Source organism: Stigmatopora nigra, chromosome 3 (assembly GCF_051989575.1).
Source record: "Stigmatopora nigra isolate UIUO_SnigA chromosome 3, RoL_Snig_1.1, whole genome shotgun sequence".
Classification (NCBI taxonomy): Eukaryota; Metazoa; Chordata; class Actinopteri; order Syngnathiformes; family Syngnathidae; genus Stigmatopora; species Stigmatopora nigra.
The window spans coordinates 8,468,498-8,487,787 of record NC_135510.1 but is presented as its reverse complement, the minus strand read 5'-3'; the positions used below and the strand labels follow the sequence as shown (position 1 = coordinate 8,487,787).

The window sequence follows — 19,290 nt, the reverse complement described above, 5'->3', positions numbered from 1 at the left end:
CTGAATGTCTTTCTAACAGTCCGTATTAGACAATATGCCAGAATCTGTTCAATTAAGACAACTATACTAAAATTCTAATTTCTTTCTACTCACATCAAGAGTTTGCCATAAAATAACAAGCTTCATCTCAAGGAGATAAACGCTATTAAATGTGATCACCTTGCACATTTGATTCATGTGCTTTGAAAGCCGCCTCTTCTTGTTGACTTCCATCCCCTCTGCTTGATTTCGCACTCGAAAACAGCTAACTCTTGGATGAGTGCCAAGCAATAAATTAGCATCTTCATTAAACACATCACACCCAAATTAGTATTCAATTAACAGGCCAGTCAACCTCAGCTAATCAAGCAATTAGGCCGGGCGTGTTGACAGAAATGCTAACAAAAGCGCACAAATCCCGGGGGGGAAGCGCTGAAACCCTGCACAGCAGACACACTCAGAGTGAGATGCGCTTTCCAGGAAGACAGCAGTAAGATGGCGCAATGGAAAAGACCTTTCTATGGAATTATTATTGAAACCAGACATGAAATGAATAATGAATACAGCTTGTTAGCTGTGTCTTTTACACAATGTTCCTAATTTGTAATTCACTGGATGGATTTATTTGTTTGAGCAATCGATTATGCGCAAATTTAGTCTCTGTTAAAATTACAGCCAGTATTTTTTTTAAATAATTACAACAAAGATTTTTTAAGCATGTTTAAGGGTAAAACAAAAATCAATACACAGTTTTTAATACAGGAAATCCAGTATTGCCAGAACACTTGATTTGCTTGTCTAATCAAAATGTGTTTTATACATTACGAAATGCCAAAGAATGTTTGACTTTTCTTTAGTTCTCTGATTAAAAAGCATTATGTTCACCATGTTTGTGGAGTATTGATTTTTGTCTGTTCATATTATAGTATGAAAGATTAAGTAAGAAAGTCATAATGAATTTCTAGTATGTAAATTAATGCACACAGTTGTAATTTGATAGTGAACCACAACTAAAGAATAGTCAAGTTGGATCAACTTTTGTGCTCTCCAGTTACCAGTTAGCTTTTGTCATAAAATTACTTTTTATAATACATTACTTTTTTTTTCAAGTTCTAATGATAGATGAGCTAAATAACCAATAAGAGACAATATATGTCTTGTGAGATGTCAATCATTAGTCTCAAAGTTACTCCACCAAGGAATACGTCAACGCAAATCCAATTAAAAAAAAGTTTGTACAGGTTTTGTTCAGGTAGTTTAGTTTTTTTTACCCTTTGTGTCAACACAACTCATGTGGCTTTTGGGTTAATTCAGTTTAACTTTCTTTTCAAAGATTTTGTGAGTCTGTTACTAAGTGGCACGCACCTTTTGATCACAGTAGCTCGCAGGCTATTCAAATGACGAATTCACAGAAGGCAACCTACGGAAAAAAGCAAAAACAAACAGCATGTCAGAAAAGTATCAAACATAGAATATGTCAGATGTTTTTTTTCTCCTTTTTTTAAATCATACAGTCTACAATCACAAGCAGTGAGTGACCTCTTTTTTCTTTTAACTCTCTTAACTCTCCCCTTAACATCTAAAAGGTCTGCTGTTCTATGTTTCTTCTGTCCAAAGCACAGTGGAGACCCCCATTAATGCAAAGAACAAATGTCGGAACAAGCCCGTCTAATTGTGTCATTACTAATTCATGTTTATTAATGCAGTGATGTAAGATGGCCTCTAAAAGTGGATGAGGCTTGTCTGGAATCATCGCGTGAGGCTAAATCTTGGCTGATGAGGTCTGAGGGCAGTATGCTCCACATATGGTGGCTGTGGGGCATCTGCCGCGTGCAATGACAGTGCCAAGTGGCGTGTGAGTTCAAACACGGGGGTGACGGATGGTGCCAGTGTCTTCTATTGGCGCCGTGCCAGTCCCAACCCCCCCAGTCCCCAGTGCCTCAGCCCCTCTACTCTAGAGCCTCTGGGCAAGTGCTCTGTTATTGTTTTCACTGGTAAGCAATTAGCAGCACTTAAGATGTATTTAGTCATGCTCTAATGTGCGCTGATTAGCTGGGGGGCCAAACAAGCCCCCTTCGTCGCGTCACCTTGTCGGAGACTGCGAGGGAATGCGAAGGAGGTTAGGGGAGGGGGACATAGGTGGAGGATTACATGAGCGTTGGTGCATCGGTGCCGTTTCTTTCATTTTTATTTTTTTTTATAAAGAGATCTTCAGGGGCCTGTTGGCTGAACACAGAGGAAGAGGAAAGGGCAAATACAGCCCGGTTACACTTTTATAGAATGCTTTGTGGAAAAAACACCCCCGACGCCCTCCGCGTCCCGCCAGCTCCGTTCGTCATTCGGCCCGAGGGGCTCCGGTGGCCGGTCATGTGACCGGCGGAATGACCTTAAAGGGCAACTGGAAGCCACTCCCATAAGTCGGAGCGCTCTTCGGAGAAGAAGGTTGTTTGGTTGAGTGCATAATGCGAGATGCATATGGCCCTCGGGGTGCCATGAAGAGAAGAAGGGGGTGGGGTGGGGGGTACACAAGAAACCAGGTCAAAGAGATTATTCACAAGCTTCTAAGCAAAGAAATGAAAGACAAAGAAAATGATAAATGATCTCATGTTGTTGGTATGTAATGCTTTGGGGGATTTCCACACGATATCCACTAATATGAATTATTTTGATGTCGTATATTCGTTATGCATGCCAGTGCATCCGTTATTAAGACATAGAGATTTTGTGATTGCAGTCGCATTAACTCGGGTTTTATGCCCGATGCTTTCGGCAATTTGCTGTACAATTTGCTTTTGTTATTTTGGGCTCTCGTTCTTTTCCGATTTTCACATTAAGGTCGAGAAATCTGCACCATTTGTCATTTCTTCTTTAAGACGATCATGTTTAGTGCATAAAGAATGCAGTTTTACCTGTGATAAATGCTCAACACATTTTGAATGGGGCCTTTACTTAGATACATGTGAAATTTAAAAAAATGCAAGCATTTGGAGGTATAATCCAAAATCGCCTTGTCACGTGAGGAAACCCTTCACACATGCACATGCGCGCTGTATTGTAGCAGTGACTCAACTCATGTGGGAACAATCAGCACTTATATAGGTATATTTGACAGACAAAATAAAGAAAATATTGAAAGAATATAAATGCAGTTTAATTAAGAGAGGAAAGTCTTCATTTGTAACCGTAAACCTATATTATGGCTCACACAAACATCAGATGGAGCAGCAAAATGCCATTTGAACTGAAAATTAAGCTCAGCTCTGTAGTTATTATAGAATTGTCTCACATAGGCTTGAGACTCAAGCAGCATTAGCGTGTTCTGTTTTACCCTCTCTGGTTGAACTAGAAATCAATTTTGCTGTGGTGAATGTTACAATAGCTGTGAGCAGATGGAGGTCAAATGCAGGTTCAACTGCATGTGCCCAGCCTATACATATGCATTCAAAAAAGTCATCAATCTTTGTAGGTTGGCGGGGTTCTCAGAGAAAGGAAAAAAAGCAGGAAAAAAAATTGCTGATGCAAGATGTTATCAGCAACAGTCTTGCATCCAGTGCCAAATGATAGATGCTCTGTAATCAAGACAACTGTGCACTTCCTCACTGAAGCATAGCCTAAAATTGCTAAAGTCCATATAAACAGCGTCATAAATGAAATACCACTGGTTGTTTTATCTAAGCAAAAGGACATGTGACACTCAAAACCAATCAAAATCGTACAGGCTAACCCTTGACCTTTTTCCATCTCAATATGAGGAGCATTATCGGGCAGAAAATTAGACGCTCTTTGCTTTTGTTCGCAGGCAGAAGCAGGCGAGGATTACTTCAAGATAATACACTGTGGCGTTGGCTACAAAGGCACTCCACGTACAAAGGAGAAAAACTCCTCAAGTCATATGATTGCACCCATGCACATACTTCGAGAAAGATTCATCTTGATTAATCACGACTGCTGTGTCTCATATACAGAGACCCATTTGTTGGACAGCCGGGTCAAAATTGTTATGACTATATGACATTCATTTTGTTCGTCTACATTGGTAAATGACTCACTGTTGGCACTCCAAACACAAGTAATGAAAGGGATAATATTGTGGTAGTTAACACAGTCGTGATGAAATACATGTGAATGGGGCAGATGGAGTTATAAAGTAACATCTGTTGTGTGTGAAACCATTTTTGGAACTGTTCTAACATGTCTTGTAGTGTTAAAATGCTGTAGCCTTATGATCTACGACGGATGTGCATTTGTTTAATAGTTTTTCATTTTAATAGAAACAATATTTCATCGAAATATTCTTCCACATAGCAAACTAACGGATATGTGCATTGACGAACAAATTTCATAAAAAAATATAGGATATATGCATCACAACAACAATTACACTAAAGCATTGCTTTTATTTTTTTTACAATATGTTGTAACATTTGTCGATAAAATTGTTCTATATACAGTAAGAATGTTAGCAATATTTGGGATTTTTCCACTGAAAAAGTTGATGAGAATTGTGAGCAAGATTATAGGTTATTTAATTCTGTTTTGTACTGTCTGCTAACAATATTATTAAACTGTTAACACACTGGTCTTTCCTTGACTCCTACCATAGTTGCAGTGAAGCCAAGTGCTACTTAAACCTTGTCATACTGGCTCATTTTAGCTTTCATTTGTCTTATTATCTACCCTCTCGTTTATTTAATCATTTATTTTTTAGGTCCATTGTACATACCTACGAGTACACGTGCAGTACTCGGTGCAGAAAACCCCATCCAGAATACATTGATCGCATTCATTCACTCAAAATGACCACAACCGACGTCAAATATATATTAACTGGTAGGACTGTTATTAAATGAGTCAACTAATTTGCTGCCAATGATAGTGACACATGTCCAATTCATTTGAACTGTGAATGATCGCTGCCAGTCCTCCCTGTTCAAATGAATTGATCATCATCATTAATAGCACCGAATGAGTTCATCCTAATCATGTAAATGGAGCAGGTGGTTTCTGACACTGGCAGAAAAATATATTCAAATGTGCATATGTATTTAATAATACTACACCATGTTTGTTTATTATTGTTGCTGTAGTTTACAGTGGTGGAGAACTGCAGTTCATCATAGCACATTCCTAACATACTGTCCCCCTCACCTCATGTTAATGAATATGGAAAATAAACCAATGAAATAATAAATAAGGCAAATATGAAGAAGCACCTTTCAAAATGATTGCACAGAGTTCTACCCGACTGCAAACCACAACTATATTAATAACTGCAGTGTTCATATGTTCATATCTCTCTGTCAAACCTGAGCGTTAATTTCATCATGAGGCTAGAGTTATATATTGCTGCTTGGGCTGGAAAATAGCATGCATTAAAAGGGGAGTATTTATTGCTAAAACCTCTACCTTGATTACTAATATGATTTGATAAATATAAAACAGGAATGTTAATATTGTGGAATAGAAATCAGATGACCATGAATTTGAAATGGCCAACAGATAAGCCAAGCTGCGACTCAATGGTTCTTCCTGACATGATTCTAAAATAAGGGAATATATTAACATTTTTGTTCAGCGTTTGCACCTTTAGCATGCAATATTATCTATTACTTTGCATGTGTAATGTAACGCAGGGTCACAGGCTAGTACTGTTTTAAATGTTATTTTCCATGATTGGTTCATTTTCTCCATTTCCTGTTCAATGTGCAAAAGCTGGCGCCATTGTCTGAGGCTGGATTCGGCCGGGCCCTCACAGGGGCCGTCCCCTGGGAGCACTGCATCTTTTATTAATCAGGGGCGCTGTGCTACAGCCCTGCTTATCTAATTTAGCAGCCCATCTCAGCTTTAGCTATGTTGGGTTCGGTGTGGAGAGAGAAGGAGCTGGGGTGTGGGGCGCGGTTGGTTGGAGATTGGATGGGGGTTGGGGTGCTGCCTTATTTTATTTGATTTTTTTTTCTTTTTCTTTTTTTCAGATTGTGGGTGACGCTCCTGTACGAAGCAAAAGCTGCAGCGGCAGCTCGCCACCAATTTTTACTAGTGAATCACAATACAGAAAATTACCTTCTGCTGACAAGAAAAAAATGAACACTGGCTTTATACCTAAAAATAAATAAATAAAAATAATAATAATAGAGTTGTCAGAATATGGTGGCCCATTGATTGCCTGCCTAAGCATGCACATGCAGAACGATGGGGTTCATAGGTAACTTTATATGTACAAGTCGGATTGTTGCACTAGCGCCAATGGCGGAAAAACTGAAACGCAATGTTAGATCGGAGCCCTTTTTCTCATTGTCACCCAGGAACCTGCCAATGGAGTTCAGTTTGCAATGTTCTGATAGTAAACAGAATACTTGCATGCACCCCATCCTGTCTGCCCTCCCCCACTCTCTCTCATCTGTGTCATAGCGCAGATGAATCAGTGTCGCCGGTGTTGAGAGCACTTACTGTCAACCCGGGCGCCCTGGGCTATGCCACTGATGGACACAAACTATAAAATATCAGCCCCCTAGGGAGACATCGCTCAAACGCTGGCCCACAACCCCGAGGGGGTGTGATCTGGTCAGTGCGCACATGCTAGTGTGGATGTGTTGGGAGGGCAGTGGGGCGATGCGTTTGTCTGTGGTTTGGTTGTTATCCCGTAAAAATGGCCGAGAGTGTCCACTGAAGTGGAGCATTTGCATTTAGAACAAAAGCATTGAGAGAAGTGCAGGCTTCCGCTAAGACCAAAGTGGTAGAATCCTCCCTTTTGGCATATCGGTGACTTATATGTCAAATTGTAGGGAGACAAATCTCATATTCAGTTGAATATTTGAATGTACGTTTCTGCTTATGATTTTTATCTCGACAGCCATCGACGGCAATTATTAGATCGCTGGTCGTCTCTTCCTTAAATGACTTGGGTGCACGGTTAAAAGATGATGCATAAAAATACATACTATACATTATAATATAATCTCCAAATGATAGTCATTATTAATAAGGCTAATTTAGCTTCATCTGTGTGCATACCAGCACTATTTCAAGCATAGACTATATTTACTATATGATGTCCTTTATTTACTATACGATGTCCTAACGATGTATGTTGTAATGCGCTTTAGTTCGTTCCACTGATTCATCAATGGGAGAATACATTTTCTAATTTCTGAAAATAAAAATAAGGCAGCTTACTATTCACTCCAAAACCACAAAAACATGCAACTGCTCTTGTCTGGGCTAGACATCTATTTGCCATTTCCATACCACAACACAGTTATCCAGGGAGGTTTACTGACAAATTCCATGAGTCTTTATGAGCTTAGACCAAAACTGCGAATCATCCAAGTGGAATCAATCAATAAAATCAATAGCCATGTCTGTCATGTCCTATTTTAGCTATTACGTGTTTTAACCTCCTTTTCCAACATGTCTGACTTAGCTTGATATGAAAATAGAAGTATCACTTCTAACAGTGTGTAAGAACAGAAAAGGGGCACAAAGCCTCAGCCCTGCAAAAACACTGGCTACAAGGATACAACTTTAATTGACAAATATATGCATTGTCAAAGTTATAATAATTATTACAAATGCGCAAGATGAAATATCCGAGAACAGAGGGATAGAAAGAAACCCCTATTCGCCCAAATTTGGACATCTCTAAACATTGCTTACTATTCTTTCAGGTATTGACTATTCAATTAGACTGTCTGCAGCTGCTTGATTGGCCTAATATAAGTATATTAGCAGGGATCCTTTGAGATTCAAGGACAAAGACACGATAGGAACAAAACATTGTACAGCAATGAGATGGCACACCTTTGTTCACAGATCCATGGACCAAAGAAACACAGAGACAAAACAACTAGATAAACAGTTAGTATACTTTAAGTGTTAAAGCTGCACTTGTTTTGGAGAGGAAATTTATATCATGGGTCTGTCCTAACTGTAATGAATAGAAATTCTACAAATAATTTCATACTTTTCTACAAAATAATAGAATTTTCATAATACCTGCTAATGTCAGTTATATGTAAGATGTAAAGATTTTAAAAATTGTACTTACCATATTTTAAATGTACATTTTTTAAATAGTCATTCCAATGAATCGTAGATACCAATTTTTATAAAGTAATAATTTATCAGAAATCATATTGACCAAGTCAAGGTTAAGATGTATTCCATGTAACTTTATATATTCTACTGACATTGTTAATTAAAACACATTGTAAAGGCTTTAAAGTAAATTTAATTTTTAAAAGTATTACAAATTTTCATTTTTTTTATTTGCCTGAAAGTAAATTGATTGATTTCATAAAGAACTTTTCATAAAGAACATTGACCAAGGACCGTGCTGGCTGTTGTCTTGGTAACACACTTTATTTTGTTCCAATAAACAATGCATGTTTATTTTTGCATTTTACTGCATGACACTTACTTTCAATGTTCTTACATTTGAAGGCTGAAGGGGTATTGTGAACCCTGAGAGTAACTTAAGTGTAGCACTTGGCTGCCAGGCTGCCACCACACACACTAAAAATCATCTATAATTTGTGACGAGTATAATGCCATCTCCACTTTCTGATGATGTGATATTCTTCACCTCCACCACAGCCAATGAGGCCAAGATTTGGCAGTCTTATAATGAGGTGCCTTAAGAGTTCAGTTTAGGGGGAAGCGAGGTATAGAGGAGCCTGGCTGATGATCGCAATATTCACATGCAGTGGAGAGGAAATGTTTACACACCCTCTTCAACACTAAGTTAAATGATTGGAGGTGCCAGAGCCTATCCTGGCTGACTTCAGGCCAAAGGCCAGAGGCCAGGGACACCCTGAATTGGTGGCCAGCCAATCGCAGGGCGCAAGGAGACAAACGCTAGGGGCAATTTAGAGTCTCCAATAAGCCTACCATGCATGTCTTTGGAATGTGGGAGGAAACCAGAATACCTGGAGAAAACCCACGCAGGCCCGGGAGAACATGCAAACTGCAGACAAGTGGACCGACCTGGATTTGAACCCAGGTCTCCCGCCAACGCGCTACTTTTCTTCATGTGTCAATATCAATTTGGATTTCTATCAGTTCCAGTGAATAGATACAAAATCTTGAAAATCATGCATCATTTCCCCAAAAGTGCTGTTAAAATGCGTTGTCATGGTGACTGTCATTACATACCCACCCACGGGACTCGAAGATTAACCATTGTTAAAGAATAGTTCACACTTTGCGAGATTAAACTTAAATTGAAGCATCACTCATGTTCCATTGGCGGTCTTCCTGGCAGTTTTTCCGTCATTTTGCAGCATGTTTGTTGTTGTCATTACTGTTGCAGTGTAATTTATCAGGTGCTAATATTTCCCAAGATACAGGAGTGAGCAAAAGTCTTAAGAAATCATTAGATTGTTTTGGCAATGCTGTAATGAATGTCACTGATTAAAGCACAGATCTCCACCAACGCAAAACATTTATTGTAGGAGGAAGCAAAATGTGAAGGCTGCGTATGTTTAAAAATGTCTGGATATAGTATCAGTCACGAAACATGGTCTGATCCTACTCCAGATAAGGATATTTAAAATAAAATAAACCTGACGAAATTAGAGCACAAATAGATGTAACGTAAAAATTGACAAGACATGGATGAAAAAAGGTTGGTTTACATCTGATTCTTTTTCAGTGTCCACTACAATTTATAGGTCTCAGGTGCTAACCGAAAATACCCTGACTTGCATTCCATGTATAGCTTGTTGTTAGTCACCAGCCCCCATCCAGTGGTTAACCTGTTGCCTTGGTGTGGTGTAGTGTGGTGGACCAGAATAAGGCCTCTAGTGCATCCCCACCTGCCAAATCCTGAGCTGCCAGCTGGTCCCCAGCTGCCAGCTTGGAAGTACAGCTCAGCGGTTAGCACACTCGACTTATGACTGGTATAAATGTGCCTCCACATGGATGACGAGTTAAACGCATGTGCATGAAAGACACTGGTTGCATCTTCGTAACAAGTCAACAGCTCTATAACCAAGTACGGAATCAGATAGAAACAAACTATTGGTAGGTTTTGTGTCTACTGGGACAGAACATGCCAGTATGTGGGCCTTGAAAGCTGTGTGGCAATAAGAGGAACTGTTTTTAAAATATATCCAGGTGAATAAAGTCTAAAAAGACAATTAATTTTCAAGGGACAATTTTTTGAATATTTTTACATGGTAAAAGGTTTGGTATTTCACCGAATAATCGCTTGACGATTTGATACTATGTTTCAATTTGAGCCCCTGTCAAAATAAAAAACAGCAGTCCATTAAATGTCTGCCTGGTGCTCGGGGCAAGGGGGACAAAAACTGTACTTGATAAAGCAGGGATGGCATCCGGGTTTTGCTGAGAATTCTGTCCACAAGGGAACTCTCACGAAGAAAACCTCATTTGCTGTGTGCATTGTGATGGGCTTATGTTGCATGTTATGAATAAGTAAATAACAACACTTTTCCAGACGTTTTATCATCATAGCAATTAGTAAGTCTGCAGTTTGTGCTGCCTTTTTTCCACGCTTATTATTGTTACTGAACCATCAAACTCTTATTTAGCACAAGAATGAATAATAAATAAGATGTAATTACTATCTTCACTGAGATGACGGTTTGACTCGACCAACGGTGAAGGGTGACCCCCACTCCAATCACCTCCTTTCACCCCCCCCCCTTTAATTTGATCTTTGTAATTAGTTTCTCTGATGGATCTGGGAGGCCTGTGGCATCCTCTGTGCAATGTTCATCAGTGCTTTTGTAGTAGGGTGATGTTAAAAAAGGAGACTCAGTCACTCAGATAGCATCACGCTACAGACAGATGATCTATTCTATTGTAGCAAAAGTACCACCAACTTCTACCCAGAACTTACTGCTCGTAAAAGGCGCACTTCTCATGATCTATCCTCCTAAATGAACAATGTGAGCATCTAAATAAAACAATCCAGTTATGTAATAGCATAATAGGTAGTGAATAGTTAACTAAGGGTTCAAAAAAATCAATCAAAATATCAATTAATATAATCAACTTTTAGATGTGCCATATATATATATATATATATATATATATATATATATATATATATATATATATATATATATATATATATATATATATATATATATATATATATATATATATATATATATATATATATATATATATATATATATATATATATATATATATATATATATATATATATATATATATATATATATATATATATGTATGTATATTTCTTTTTTAGGTGGAATGCATCAGATTGTGTACATAATCTATTACATCAGTTGAATCCCTTTGTATCAAATTGTGGCACAATTTGTAATATGGGAGAATATTATTTAGTTGTCCAAAGAATCGATATTCTATCGCATAGTAATGAAATTGATGATTGGTGATACAACCCTGATAAGAATTCACAGTAAATTTAAAGAATTGAGAATTCAGGATGAACTCACTGTGACTTATATTTAAACAATTTAGCAGTATAATACAGTCATCAAGACACTAGTAATAACTCCTGTAATATTTAGCTCCTGACTGGAATGGAGTTAAGTGAGCCAACACTAGTCTCCATTTTTGGCAGAATGGGATCTTAGCAATTGATGAAATGACTGATAGCTGTAATTTAGTAAATTAATTTTGCATATTTAAACATATATATAATAGTAACAAACATAATATGTACATAATGTATATAGAGTTAATATATGTTCAGTTGTGGTTATCAAAATTGACCAGGCTTTGTAGATGCATGTACAATCCACATTTATATACAGTACAGCAAACACAATGTGCAGCTTTATAATATTGGAAACCCTCCCGCACCCCAACAATACCCCTCCATCCCATTTTTCGCCCCCTCCCTCCACTGGCCAGGCTACACTAGACATCTCTCCCTAATCAGCAGCCTTGTCTCGCGCAGACCGGTTGCCATAGTAATATGCTGGCTGGTCGACATGGCAACCACTCCGAGGTCCACTATTAAATGAAAAAAAAAGAGTGAGGGTGGGATGGGGGTATTGAGTTGGGATGAGAGAAGGAGAGAGGGGGTGAAAAAGAGAAACCGGGGAGAGGTGGTCCAAGATGGGGGAAGGCGTGTTTGAGGGAGTTCAGGAGGAAAACGGGGAAAAAAAGGAGGCAAGCAAAGAAAAATGAAGAGAGCGACGCAGAAAAGGAGGGGCAAGTGCTGCACTGGTAGCTCAGTGGGCTCTACCTTTTGCATTGTGTGCTATTAAAAGCCATACGCAACAATGCCATTAGGCTAATGCATGACGTCAGCTACTTAAGGAAGTACGCTGGTAAATGTATATACATGAAAGATGCCTGCACGGCCTCTTCCAATCTGAAGAGAGGATCATAAACTAATAGCATCTTTTAAGAGCTACTTACGCGTGTGATCATCGTCAATCCGCACGAGACGCGTCTAAAAATGTAATCGTAAAAAAATTAATATTTAGAAAGTGGAAGGGGTTTATGGACTGCAGACCCGTCATTATGATTAGGCAAGGAATGTAAAAAAGGTTCATGTCGAAAACCGATAAAACGGTCCGTTTTTACGACGGGACCAAATGAAGGAGCGGCGGTGTTATTTTTCCAACTGCTGGCAGCGTCCCCATGTGTTCCACTTGATATGTCACTTTAGGTGAAATATGTAAAATGGGTGCAATTCCCAGATCCCGCACATGCCGGATGGTTCCGGGAGACATATTGTCATCGGCGCGCCACTCGTTCACAACTAAAGTGACATTTTGCCAGGGCTCGCTCGCACATGCGTCTCGGCTGTGATCTCCCTCAATCACTCTTAGCCCGCTGCCTCTGTCTTCATTTCTTATTTGCGCCTCACCTCTATCTCAGTGGTGTCTACGGCTTTTCATCACAGACACTAGCTCCTTTGACCACTTCTCTCTGTCGTGCCTTAGCCTCCAATGTATGACTCTTTAATGAATAAAATGTCAGTCCATCAAGATGCCAGCACAAAATAGCATTTGTTGCCTCGTGTGTCAAATTCCTCCGTGAATTGGAGCCCTCGCTCCCATTTCCACAGCTCCCCCAAAGCAGCTTAGGAAAGATAGCTAATTGCGTGTCCACATTGTGCCTTCGGTCCCCGCTTCCCCGGTGCACCATTCACAGGCAATTAAAGTGAGCTTAAACAGAGTAAGAAAGTGCGTCATCCTCTTAATACAATTAAGAAAGGGTGCACACAAACATTACAGTTATCCTCTGAAGCATGAAAACAGCAATGCACAGATAGAAAACAAAAAAAAGGGTTTAATGAATCATCAGCTCATGATAAAATTGTCTTGAACGGGCCTCCCTTTTTATATGTAACGCGAGAAATAAATTAAACATGGCAGACATTTCAATGTGGTGTTGAAGGTTACCAAAGGGCCAAATCACTGATTGTGGATTTTGAAATTGTACAAGATTTTTCTGCTGTCAATGACTCAGAATATGTTCAGCATAACAGATAATGATCAAATGTACTGGTTACCATTAAAAAAATCTCTGTAAGTACAAGGAGGATTTGAGTTGCAAACTAGTTCCGTGCTCCAATGCTAGCGACGTAACCCAAATATTCGCATAAATCAGATTTCACCGTTTAAATTGAAATTTGTCATAATATATTCTATGAAAGAATTAAAATTCATTCAAATTAACCGTAACATTACTGCTGATAAGTGAGAGGAATAGACGGGAGGTTTGGAGGCCAATGAAATTAGGATTTTGAAGTAACATTACGAGAAGTAGTAAAATGATATTATAAATTGTTATACGACAATGTCATCTCAGTTAACAGTTTCATTGCAAACAAAAGCACAAAATGCTACTGTATGTAGGCCATAACCAGTGCCAACAAAACAAACCTAAAACACTAAATAGTGTTTACAGTTCCAGCCAACTCGTCCACACTTACCGCTGTCAGTCCAATCAGAGGTACATAATACGGAATTGACACCATTAAGTTTGTACTTTATTTATACTCCCTCGGGTTAAAAAGTGTGACTGTGGTAGCGATTTAGCTCTATATCGCTTCTAGATATTGAAAATATTTAGTATATTTGACTTATTGAACCCTAACCCTAACTTGGAATTTTCGGGTAGATTGATCCTATACAGAAATATAAGAGTAAAAAGGATAACGCTGCAAATGTATTTAGATTTATAGATAGGTATGTGTGAATAAAAGCAGAATTTTGCACACGTGTGACACTTCTAAAGATTTGAAGGTTACAGATGTTTTCCCTTTTTGTTCAGTGGCTAACAATACACTAAAGAAGTTTACAGAATGCAGAAAATGACGCAACATTGGGCTCAAGTAGAGATAATTGAAAATTCAATGACACAAATACCTAGTAGGAGAGATGCTTTCTAAGGATACAGCACTAACTATACAGTAATTCGCTAGCAGTGATTAGATTCTCGATGTGGTCTATACTCATACTAATAGTATGTCTTTTCTCTCACAATGTGTGCCACTTTTGTTGATTTTTTATTGTTGGTAGAACATAAAGATGACCTATTATGCATTATGATGCATGGCTTGATTTTAATAGAGACATTTGCCAACTTAGTTGCCCCTTCATCTTATGCAGCCCAAAAGAAAACGGCTAATGTTTACGGCACCAAATGTAAAGTCCAACTGCCCTCCAAATCCCTCCCAATTATAGGTCCTTGAGTTGCTGTTTTGCCCCCTCTCCTTCCCCTGTCTGATTACCGAGTATGGGGCATGCGCCACAGGCAATCAGCCCTAAAGCACATAGGGCCAAGAGGACTAAGGGTGTTGGCGTTGGGGGGTCCAAAACAGTGTGGTGGTGGTGGGTGGTGGTGGTGGGTGGGTGGGTGGGTGGGGAGAATAAATAAACTAAAAGGGGCCTTGTGGACCACAATCACAGGCTGGGCTTCGGATCCAGTAGTAGCGCAGCCGTGATTTCCGAAAGCGTATTAGTTTTTATTGGAGGAAATAGAAGCTAGGTGACTTAAAAGGCGAAATAATGTTTTGAGGAGGGGGGGGGGCAAGAAAGGTCTCCCATGGGCCCCATTGCACTGTCAGAGAGGGACATTGAAGTTATAGTGAACCCTTTGCCATTAACCCTTGTAAGGGCACTCGTTCCACTCATTCATTCATTTTGATTAAGAGAGCCTAGCAGCGAATTAATGCTGCCAAGTTTAAGTAAATACGTGCACACAAAAACATTATTTTCAAGGACATCTAGTTTGAATATGTTACATTATGTTTTGTAGTTGTGGTATGTATTATTTAGTTGAAATAATTAGCATTTAAATCTTTTTTTTCAACCCAAGATATTTTATTACTTTTAAAGCAATTTATTTTGAAGGAAAGAATGACAGTTTCACCTTGAAAAGGCAATTTTCACACACTCCAAGCGCTAAGGGAGCTCTGAGATGATTGGTCATATTTCTTCTATTCTTTTGGCATCTCAAATATTTCTTGAAAAGACAGTAATAGACAAGGTGAAATACAGAGGGGAACCCAAAGTATCAAGATGCGGTGTTGGCATGTCAGGATACGCGCTGTTTCGTGGTCTAGCGGTAGAAAAATGAACAACCATCAGACTTTCTATCAGCGCCATTCATGGTCTTATACACAGCCACCGGTCTATTATATGTAGACATTTGATCCTTGTGTCTGTATGCTTGTCAGTGCACGCATGCATCAACACAAGAGTAGAACGTGCAAAAACATTGTGAGCGAGAGCGGCGACCGAGTGTTTGCTCGACTCGCCGTAATGACTGCCTGCAGATTTCTCGTCACGAGCGCGCGGGTCCAAGGCTCAGGAAGGACGGGCCGAGTAGGCGACCGTGTTTGCTTTTGTGCGGGGCCGCCAGCGTGTGTGTACCGTGCAGTGTGTCGTTATTTCAGAGCGCGTAAGCTATGATGTGGCAGCCGCCAGATGAAGTGCTTGTACGTCTGTGTGCTTTTCACAGCCAGAGGAAATGTTTTCAATCGAATCATTATTTTGTGGCTCTGATGCAACATCTCAATCACTTAGCTGTACACAAAGCAATTATTCTTTTTAGGAGGGCGTAATAAATGAAGTCACTGAATGGCAAGGTAAATCATATATTAATTTTATCAGTTCTGAGTGTGTGTGTGTTTGTCTTCATTGTGTTTGCAGCTCATATGCTCTTCTCCTAATCTGTATTCAGAGCAGGTGGGCTACAGCACAGACCCGCAGCTCAGTAACTAATGGAGGGGCTGATGGGAGCCTGATGACGACCACAGGGCCATTTATACGCACATGCACGCACTCACGCACTGTGGACATTTACAATCCCGCAAACACGATGGTCATTTCCAAGCGCATCCCTATCTATCGTACAGCGAGGCAAATAAGTTCATTACATTGACCGTTTCATATTTGTGAGTCCGAGCGTCTGTATGTCTGAACCATTTTCTCTTCTAATGTTGCCAAACGTCTACAGAATTATTTTCAGCAAGTGTGGATGGTTGAGTTGAGTAGTTTTGTCAAGATACAAATATCACTCGGTTTGGATAATATCTTGTGTTTACCTTTCTTTCAAAAAAATCATTTTGAATCTATATCTAAACAAGGAAGCAAAGTGAATCATGAACTTGATATGAAACACATTTTTAAATATTTTGATTGCCTCAATAACAACCACACACACTGGTGACTAACAGCAAAAACCACACACAGTAAGATAAATCAGCGTCGATGCTAAACTTCCAACTATTTTTATCTCAGTGGAATTAGCCTGCTTGGAGGGGATTTCCCAGTCGCATGTCTGTGAGCTTTGGTGCCCCCTATTTTGCCGTACAAAAAAAAAAAAACAAGTGAAGAATTTTAGTTTCATTAATTTTAAAATACAAACAACCAATACTGGGAAATTTAAGAGCACGTATTTTCAACCATGGGTCAAAACAAGGCCCAATAAAGACAGCAGGGATTCTATTAATCCTTACAAAAGTCAGCGAATCATCACCCAGCATGACCCTACATTATTAATAATAAAAACATTAATGTAATTGCTGCGTAAAACAAAACCGTCGCCCAAACGTTCAGTACACAGATCTTTCCTTTTCCCCTAATCATATTTATCTCCTTTGACTTGCTCTGGTTTCCTTTCCTGCTGCTTTACTTTCCCTTTCTTCCTCCTCCTCCGCTGATCTCGGACCAGTGAGCTGACTGCCAGCGTGACCTAGTGGCCTCCGAGACTCTCGGGGAGAAAGGTAATGGGCCCAACCCCGGAACACAATCTCACTCCGGGTGCAACTCGGGGCTGCCGGCAGCTTTGATCCGGTAGCCCCAGCTTTGGTCTCCTGACGCCCGCTGAGGAAATTCATAGGAACAACTGGAAGAGGCCTGTGTTTATTCAGCTCCTTTAATGAGGAGGGAGACGGATTATCAGGGGCTACGATCTCCCCCCCCAAAAAACAACACATTCAGGGAAAACTGCTGCTCCTTCCAGATGTTGCTCTTTCACTGGTCACTCCAAAAGAAGCAGCAAGAGGGGGTGGGAGCTACTAGGGAAGTGCTAGTGTACAATATGGAGAACTAGCGGTTGGAAAAAGAATCCTCCTATATAGTAAAAATGAAATAGCAAGGCTGCTTGTGCTACATTTCACCTGCAGACATAACGCAGATGTAGACTGCATGTCACACTCTTGACCCTTTTGCCCGAAGTCTGACCAGATCAATACATTGCTCTATTGTCAAGTCATTTACAAGAGGATGACGGGTCAGCCGCCGGTCACAAATCGACACTGAGGCTACAGGTCAGTCTGGCTGTCCTCTTCTACATGTCATTTACATACTGTTTACATACATCAGCTGCCGTTGAGAATAACAGGTTGTGTTAGATGTTGAGCCCAATGAAACAAAGGTTCATGGTTGAATGTGTCAATAAAGGTAATAATTTCTGGCTGTGAGGAGCATTCTCAAATATTTTTCTTAACTCATTCAGACATTTTATTCAGCCCACTGTGAGGTTTTTTTTTTTTATGGATATGCACGTCAGAAAATACTCTGTGTAAAGTTAAATGTTACTGCTGTCTTCTTTGAATCATGTTACACAGCCTGACCAAGTTTCATGTGTCTCATAGTTTTTGCTCTCTTCAGCTGATGGGTAAAATGTTCTAGTAAAGGACACAAAAATCTACTTAGAGTGGATTTAGTGTCAATATGACATAAGCCGTGTTTAACACACAATGCCCAATTATATTTAAATGAGTCGTCTCCCGTTTTTTCTTATTAGTTTTGAATTAAAGAAGACATATCATTATCCTGCCTAATTTTTCAGCACAACAGAAATGAGCATTCATATTATTCAGCAGCTTCAAGGGGCAAAATATTTGCAAGACTTCTCAGTATGCTTCACTTTAGGACTGCATCAGTAAAAAAATAGAACCACAACAGATCTTAATACGCTAGTTAAAAAAATGTAATATTTAGTTGCCAGTTGGTTTCACGACATAACTTTTTATTTTACTTGAGTATCTTGGTAAAGAAAATACCCATTTTTGGTCCATTTCTTTCAAGCCATCAATGATCCTGTACTGTCACTAGACTGTTAAACATATTCCCAGCTCAACCACATAGCCAAATGGCATTAGCTGACATAGTAGTTCATCAGTTTGAACATAGCAGGACAAACAAATTAAAATTCAAATCAAGGCATCACTTTCTAGCATTTCTTTATATTAAAAAATATGAATAAACTCCCACTTTAGAGACTTCGACTTCAAGGTTTGCACTGTAAAGTTGTGCTCGGGCTTCTTTTGTAGGTAGACCCATGATAAACTTTGGGAAAACTGATAAAAGCAAATACTCCTAAGTTCTCAATTTTTAAGACCATAATCAGAATGTGAGGTTATGAATGCAGTACTACAGGCTTTGAGATGGTGGCCAAATTGCATTTACTTGAATAAATCAAGGCTAACAAGAAATTTTGAAGGCTTCATGGCCTTTATGGACATTTTTGCTTTTTTTTTTTTTTTTAAATAGTTTGAAGTTTATCATCAAGTAAAGCTACGGCTCAAGTAACTACACAAACTAGCTGTTAGTTTGGTAATGTGTTGCTGTCTGTAAGTGGGTGTTGGAATCAAATCTAACTTTTGAAGGGTGTCCTTCTCAATGAATGATTCACAATGGAGAAAAGATTCAGTCCAAAAAAGTTAATAAAATAATATTGCCATTGTAATATTGAACGTTGTGAGTCGGGGTGTAGGAAACTGTCATTTACTCTAGTCTAATTCTGAAACCGTATATTCATTCAACTGTATTTCTCTGACTTTTCTTCCAGGAGAAATTAAACAACATGTAAACTTTGGAC

General features: G+C 39.2%; 1 long non-coding RNA gene across 1 annotated transcript in view; it reads right to left on the bottom strand.

The window, feature by feature from the left end:
- The window catches only part of LOC144194836 (uncharacterized), a 181,353-nt gene that overhangs the window by 22,313 nt on the left and 139,750 nt on the right, over window positions 1-19,290 (bottom strand). Inside the window, exon 7 of the long non-coding RNA XR_013325998.1 lies at window positions 1,345-1,399. This is a non-coding gene — a long non-coding RNA (uncharacterized LOC144194836). The remainder of the gene's footprint in view (window positions 1-1,344; window positions 1,400-19,290) is intronic.